The sequence below is a fragment of the Palaemon carinicauda genome, unplaced genomic scaffold, assembly GCF_036898095.1.
Source record: "Palaemon carinicauda isolate YSFRI2023 unplaced genomic scaffold, ASM3689809v2 scaffold325, whole genome shotgun sequence".
Classification (NCBI taxonomy): Eukaryota; Metazoa; Arthropoda; class Malacostraca; order Decapoda; family Palaemonidae; genus Palaemon; species Palaemon carinicauda.
Window position 1 is genome coordinate 77,501 of NW_027170923.1, and position 8,580 is coordinate 86,080.

The window sequence follows — 8,580 nt, forward strand, 5'->3', positions numbered from 1 at the left end:
CAATTATTTCCATTAAGATAGTTGTAACAAAAAAAAATGAATCAACAAATTTCAATCTACTTCCTATAATTGACTTCAAGTGAGAGAAACAGTAAATAAAATTGGGAATTTAGAGCCCATTTTTTTTATTAGAAAGTGCAAAAATAACCCCGGCCAAAAGAATTATCAATTGTCATACCCGAACTGGGAACTTCAACCGATTCGCAAAGTATTTAAAATCAACCAACTCGCATAACTAAATTAGTTACTATTTCTATACAAAAAAGGACAAACAGGGGAATACATAACCTCCTCTCAACTTCGTTGGTGGAGGTAATGATTTAGGATATATACAAATTCGAAAATACCGTCAGAAAAAATAAATATATGGATATAGGCTAGGTTAGATCAGAATATATATATATATATATATATATAAGTGTGTGTGTATATTTTAGCCAAAAACTTGCTCTTTGTAATACGTACAGTATATGGTAGATTGCCTGACAAAAAGAAACCCTAAAATCACCTTAGGCCATGAAAAATTAGCCAAAACCAATATGGCCAGTGGAGATTGTGAGATTAGAATTAATGATAGGGCGTTCCCCGTAAGGGACGCGTTGGGACCTCGCCTGATCCCTCCGAAGCAAAGGTGGATGGACTGTATCAAGGATGACCTTCGATCAAAGGGATTAACCGGTGATGAAGTGTGGGACAGAGGTAGATGGAGAACGCTGGCCAGAAACATCGACCCCACATAAAAGTTGGAAAAGATGCAGACAAAGAAAAAGAAGCTGGCTACATCTACATCCGGCAAATAATAACATCCGCATCTGGACAGGTCTTAACATAAATTTGATGTCATAATATCCGTAACATAAGTCTTTTATCAAGGACAAACCTTAAGCGAAAAGCCTTTTTCGTTATTCCATTAACATCTGGGCACATTTCCAACACATGACTAAAGGTGATTTCTTGTCGCTGACTGTTGAAAAAAGGGACGATTGATTCTGTTATAGCAAGTTTAAAATTTCAGAGGAGTTTAAAGGCCGCTCATGAATGGCAGAGGCAAGGGACAGTGATATTGTCCTATCAATCAGGACAATGACCTAGAGACTGACCATATATCATATATCAGCGCCCAAGCCCCTTTCCACCCCAGCTAGGACCAGGGAGGGCCAGGCATTGGATGCTGATGACTCAACAGATAGGCCTAGAAGCTCCCCCAAACCCCCATTCTTAGCTTAAAAGGATGGTGAGCTTGCCGACAATACAAGAAACTATCGAGCTAAAGCGGGGATCGAACACCAATCCGCAGATCGTCGAGCAGACAGGGATGTTTCCAATAGGCTACCAAGTTATGAAGAAGTAAAAGTGTTCGGTAAAGATACTAAAACAAAAGGGATACGAGGCTAGGAGCAGACAGCATCTAATAGAGAGTTGCTCAGTTTAGTGATTTCTAGCGCTAAGTTATAATATTTCTTCCTAGATTTCTGAAATTCAGTCCTCATTAGAATCACACTTTTTTCACTAGTTTTCAGTTTTCTTTATATCTCACCATGATAAAGGTACAATTCTAACATCTTCCTATATCGGCTCCTCCCTATAAATTTGAAGGGTAAACAAGCTAGTGAAGGCACACTGGATGTTTTGTGACAGTGACGATGTCTAAAATCCAAATACACCATAAACAAAATCACCAGTGAAAATCATTTACTGAACTACAAATTAATTAAGATTTTACAGGGATAAAAATGCTTTAAATTCAAACTAAATGTTTGGATAAATACCATAGGCTGAACAATATTATTATTATTACTTGCCAAGCTACAACCCTAGTTGGAAAAGCAAGATGCTATAAGCCCAAGGGCTCCAATAGGGAAAAATAGCCCAGTGAGGAAAGGAAATAAGGAAATAAATAAATGATGAGAATAAATTAACAATAAATCATTCTAAAAACAGTAACAACGTCAAAATGGATATGTCATATATAAACTATTAACAATGTCAAAAACAGATATGTCATAAATAAACTATAAAAAGACTCAAATAATGACCATTTACAATGATGGCTTGGTAAATATTTACCATGTTACCAGTGAACGTAAAAAACCAAACTTCAAGTTACTTAACCCAACCTAGGAAGTTATGCCCTTGCTAATATTATTAGTTCAGCAGAGGCTAAACAAAAACTTAAATGACTATCAAATAATGACCATAGATAGCTTGGTAAATATTTACCAAGTTACTAGTGAATGTAAAAAAAAAAAAGAAAAAAAAAACCCTGAAGTTACTAACCCAACCTAGGAAGCTATGCCCTTGCTCATTAGGGAGACCCCATCACACCAAATAAAGATACCAGACTGGTATGAAAGATAAATATAAGTGAAGAATAAAATTAATGAAACTAATAATATGAACACGAGTATATAATGTACAGCACAGTAGTGATGGTTTTGAAACTAAGGTATAAAAGGGCAGGAAAAATGCTAACCCTTTGATAGATCGCCTTAGCCCTTCTCATAAGCCTCTTGAAATCAAGGGCAAATTACAAGGAACGAAGTGAGCCCTTAACTCTCCAAGTGAGAGAATTCTGGGTATTATTATACTGTATTACAGGGCAATGTAACCTAGGAAAAAAACTACTTTTTCTTATAGAAAAAATTACATTCTCTTCGAAAATGACACTTGTCCCCATCGCAAATGAATAGTTTCAGAAATATATATATATATATATATATATATATATATATATATATATATATATATATATATATATATATATATATATATATATATATATATATATATATCCTACGATAAATTCTGACCCATGCTAATGGAAGGTCATGGTACTATAAGAAATATGACACTAAATATTTGTTTAATTTTGGATATCCTTCTATCATATAATTACCTTTTACTAAAATAGTTTCTACACACTGAACCACTGTGTATGGAAGTGTTAAAAAACAAGATAAAGTGTGTGTAAGCAAAGTAAAGACTTTTCTAGAGTAAAATAGTTTCCAGTGTGAAGGAGTGTGAAGAAAGAGGACCTATGCTTAAAGACAGATCCTGCAGGAAACAGTCCTTGAAAAAAGTCCAACTGCAGTGACACATAGGCCTACATGTTTATTTTGCTTTTTTATTTACGATGCTACACAAGTTCCTTAATCCACTAGCTCCTAATTTTATCAGCCTGTGGTTAGGCCATGAAATGACCTGCGTAGGCTGTGCATGTCAGTTGCCACCAATGTTATGCCTCGGATAACAAAATATTATTCTGGTAATTTTTTTGGAAAATTTACAGTTTCATCCATTATGGGAAATCTATTATAATAATATATTTCCCGAGTAAAGCAAGTCTTTTGTAGTATTTCTGTAAAATATTATCTGTCGCAAATGCCTAGTTCTTCATATATCGACGATCAAACTCACGCTACTCATGTCTTCCTCCCAGATTTTTTCTAAGTCTGTTGTTATTGTTGACTGTGTCTTGTATTTGCTTAAATGAGCCCTGTAACCACTATAATCCGCTGACAAACTAGTCCACTATGAAGTCTTACACGTTTGGCCAATCAGAGCGCCTGTCCACTATGACGTCATACATGTTTGGCCAATCACAGCGCGACATTACAACAGCGCCACAATACAATATCTTCCCAGGCATTTCATTTCGTTTTTAGACATGGAGACCGTAGAAAGGGCGTCATCTCATGTTGCACAAGAAGTTGAAATTCCATTTTCTTGTCCTGACTGTTTCGTAACTTACAATGAATTTGTTGAAAAACTAGTGCATTTGTGCCAGACACACAATTTAATTTTACAAAATCAAAATTGTCTTGCATGTCAAGGAACATTCCCAACGGCTTCACGTTTTCCTCAAAGCAGCAGCACATCTTGATGAACCAACAGTTTAAGGTAAGCTTCATTAATTTATAGAGTATATTATAATGGTGATAGTATAACGATGTATGCAGCAGTACCATCACTTTGGATTTGGTTTGATGGATGTGTTAGGTAGTGGCTGTAAGGGGGGGTGGCCTCGCAGGGGTAGGCCTAGGTAGGGGTACAGGGCCCTAGGTTAGGTGGTTGTATTAGGTTCGGTAGTGTCCCAAAATTCACTGTGGCCTTAAGGGGGGGTCGCCCCCCCCCCCGGTAGGCCTAGGTAGGGGTACAGGGCCCCTAGGTAGGGGTACAGAGCCCCTAGGCTAGGTTAGGTGGGTTTATTAGGTTCAGTAGTGCCCTGAAAATCACTGTGGCCTTAAGGGGGGGTCGAAGGGGGGGTCGCAGGGGGGGCAGAGCCCCCCGGTAGGGCTAGATAGGGGTATAGGGGGAGGGGTGGTGGAAGGATAAGTATTCATTTATTGCAAATATCATTTGACGCCCCCCCCCCCCACCCAAAACCCCGGTTCCCACCTGGTGTCCCCCATAATTGTTGGGATGAAGTAGGGTCTTTCTGCATTCTAGAACAACTTAGTAAATCTCCAAATCGGATGGTTTGCGGTCAAAATAAACGTTAAATTCGTTGGAACTACACTATTTCTGATACAACAAATATATTTTTATTCCAGTTTCCCCATAATGGATGAAACTGAAAATTTACCATTTTTTATTATACAAATCTAGGGAGATTTTTAAATTTACACGTAATGCCAATAGTTAAACCAAGTGGGTTACTGTATGTAGGCAAACTCATTGTTTATGATGACATAGTGTTCTCATGCCATAAAAGGTACAACTATAAAAGTAACACAAGAAAGACTGGAATTACAAGAAATCAAATAAGCTCAACTTACATTTCATTACGACACAGAAAATGGTGTCTTGCTTCATGAAAGTTTGTCACTTCAGCAATGATCATTTAAATTTGACGCAACACTAAAAGAGAAAGACAACACTATTTCACCCCCAGCCCCATAAATATCGACGCAACACAAAGGAATTTCGGCAACATTTGCCAATAAACACTCGGGATACAGTAACACAAACAACACAATTTCACGCGATGACAACTCTACACCAGGGTTGCCAGGTTTTCTAAATGAGAAAAGGTCAATTTCTAATCAACAGAGGCTTTAAAAGGTCAACTCATTAATAGAAAAAGGTCAAAAATATAGTATTTAAGGGCCGGCTTTTTTCATATTACTAAAGGCCAACCTATTTAAATACAAAAGGTCAAATTTGAGTTTTTTTTGGCCAGGTTTGCCAGGATTTGTAAATGAGAAAAGGCCAACTTTTAATTAACCGCGGCTTTAAAAGGCCAACCCGTTAGTGGAAAAGGGCCAAATATATAGTATTTAAGACCCGCCTTTTTTCATGAAATTACTAAAGGCCAACCAATTAAAAATATTCCAAATTTTAGGTTTTTTGGCCAGGAAAAAGGCCAAACTGGCAACTCTTCACCATAGGTCTGTGGCAAACAGTGTTGCCAGATGGGTTAGTCTAAAAATTCCTAAAACTTATGATAAAAAATCCCCAAAACCACCCAAAAATCTCCAATTCCAGAAATATATTTTCTTCTAATATAGAATTTACTCACTATACTTCATGTAATTGTAAGTAAACTAATTGCAACAATATAAAGTTTTACTCATCTCTGTTTCTTCTTCATAGAAATATGTACAGAATATTGCCACCAGTCCTCCAAAATCTCCAAATCTAAGGATAAATTCCCAAATGTAGGAATAGATGCCCAAATCTAGAGATAAATTCCCATATCTGGCACCACTGGTGTCAAAGATTATATAATAATCAAGGAAAATATAAAGGCTCAAAATACGAATGTTAATACACTAGTTGGCAACTCAAAAGTGAACATGATAGTTTGACCACTCGGTATACAGGTGGCGTTGTTGTAGGTATACATCGTTTGTCGTCTGTTTGTTTACATTTAGAATTTGACAGTTTTGACAGCCCTTTCACCCCCAAAGGACGTACCGGTACGTTCTTGCAAAACACAGTTAATTACATATTTTTATATATTTTTGATAATTTTATGAGAAACTTCAGGCATTTTCCAAAAGAATGAGACCAACCTGACCTGTCTAGGACAAAAATTAAGCCTGTTAGAGCAATTTTAAAAAAATATATAGCAAAATGTGCTCGAAATTTAACCTTATGGTGGGGGTAAAAGGGAAACACACGAAATCATGGCGCCAGCAGTGAATTAGTCACACAGTGTGGTTTTTGCAATAAAGGAAAAGAAACCGATCCTCATTGGTTACACTTTTTAGATAAACGTTGAGGGGAGAAAGTGGGAATGTAGTACTAAAAGTGATTAAAAAGTAGGTGCAGCTAGAGGCCAAAGACCTGTCACAGAGAACCCCCCCCCCCTTTTTTTTTTTATAATATACTTGGTATGAATTGGATTAGATTTATGAATTTTGGAAAAATAGTCCACCACCGGCTGGATGAAAACCAGAAGTGTAAATGAGAGTTAAGCAGAACACTAAAAAGGAGTGCGTAGCCAAGACCCAAAGAAATGCTCCAATGGCCCTCTGGCAATGGCTGATGTTGGGTAAACCGATGACGTTATCCCTCTGAGGGATATATAAATTGTTGGCTTTTGCCAGTAGGATTAAAGATTAAACAATAGGTAGTAGGTTGGCAAAAGCACCAGCCACCCGTTGAGATACTACCACTAGAGAATTATGGCATCTTTTGACTGGCCAGACAGTAATACATTGGATCCTTCTCTCTCGTTACAGTTCATTTTCCCCTTGCCTGCACATACACCGAATAGTCTGGCCTATTCTTTACATATTCTCCTCTGTCCTCATACACCTGACAACACTGTGATTACTGAACAATTCTTTTTCACCCAAGGGGTTACTGCACTGTAATTGTTCAATGGCAACTTTCCTCTTGGTAAGGGTAGAAGAGACTTTAGGTATGGTAAGCAGCTCTTCTAGGACACTCCAAAATCAAACCATTGTTATCTAGTCTTGGGTAGTGCCATAACCTCTGTACCAAGGTCTTCCACTATCTTGGGTTAGAGTTCTCTTGCTTGAGGGTACACTCGGGCACACTATTCTATTTAATTTTTCTTCCTCTTGTTTTGTTAGTTTATATAGGCTATACTTATTCTAATGTTACTCTTCTTAAAATATTTTATTTTTCCTTTTTTCTTTTCCTCACTGGGCTAATTTCTCTGTTGGAGCCCCTGGGCTTATAGCATCTTGCTTTTCCGAGGGTTGTAGCTTGGCAAGTAATAAAATTAATAATAATAATAATAATAATAACATGGTTGAAACCACCAACTCACATTCTAGATTCTCGTAGGTCTGGAACGGGTTTATAAATTTGGTCCATGAGACCAGCCACTGGGGGCTTACATCAGAGTTGAAGTATGAAGGTAGCAAGATGGGAGAATGATGCAGGAATGAATCACATACGGTTTGCCAGGATGATTTGTTTAGAAACAAGAGGAGGAAGCATGCTGCAGGTTAAAGTTATTGAAGTGGAACAAACTGGATTGGATTAGATTCAGTTTATGAATCTAGACTACTGTATATGGCCTGGTGCTGGCACCTAGAGGTCTAATTAAATGTTTACTTTGTATTAGGGTTCTGATAAAAAAAAAAAAAAAAAAAAAAAAAAAGGCTCTTCAGCTGAAATCCTAAACTACAGAAAAACCAACACTAATCAATATGACTAAAAAAGAAAGATCAATAGAGCTAAAGACCATTCAGTTCCTTAAGTGAATAAAAATATTAAAACATTTTATTTAGATTCTAATTACTGGAAAACATTAAAAAGGCTTGATTAGATGTGATACCATAGGCTTCCACTCAGTATACAAAGCATGGAATGTTTGGACATAATTTTGAGGCATATGGCACAGGGAAGAGACCAGGATGTCCATTCAGAACCGAGGTACAACTTGGGCAAACCCCGCAGTCACGCAATAGAGTTAAAGTTAAGAGATCGGAGGTATATTAGAAAGCTAAAAAGCGAGTGCAGCTACGAACCCACTGACGGCACTAATCCAGAATGAGTGCCGAATAAAGCATGGACAATGAGAGTAGGACAATGCCTACACTTAATGGGATACCCATTAACCCTTTTACCCCCAATGGACGTACAGTACTGGCACGTTTCACAAAACTCATCCCTTTACCCCCATGGATGTACTGGTACGTCCTTGCACAAAACTGCTATTTGCATTTTTTTTTTACATATTTTTGATAACTTTATGAGAAACTTCAGACATTTTCCAAAAGAATGAAACCAACCTGACCTTTCTATGACAAAAATTAAGGCTGTTAGAGCAATTTAAAAAACATATATTGCAAAATGTGCTTGAAAAAAAAAATGCCTGGGGGTTAAGGGTTGGAAAGTTCCAATTAACCTGGGGGTAAAAGGGTTAAGGAGTGCATTGGAAATAAGAGAATGGAGAGAACCTTTATCACAATAACTCCGTCACAGAGGAGAAAGCTATTATCAAAACACTGACGACAATGATGATGACTTCCTCTGGTTAGTTCATTATTAAATATACCTGTCCGAATAGTAAATAACAAGCTTCACTATAAAAATTTATGGCAATATCCAAGATTCTTCATACATGAATATAATGTAGCTTACTTCTAGTCTAAA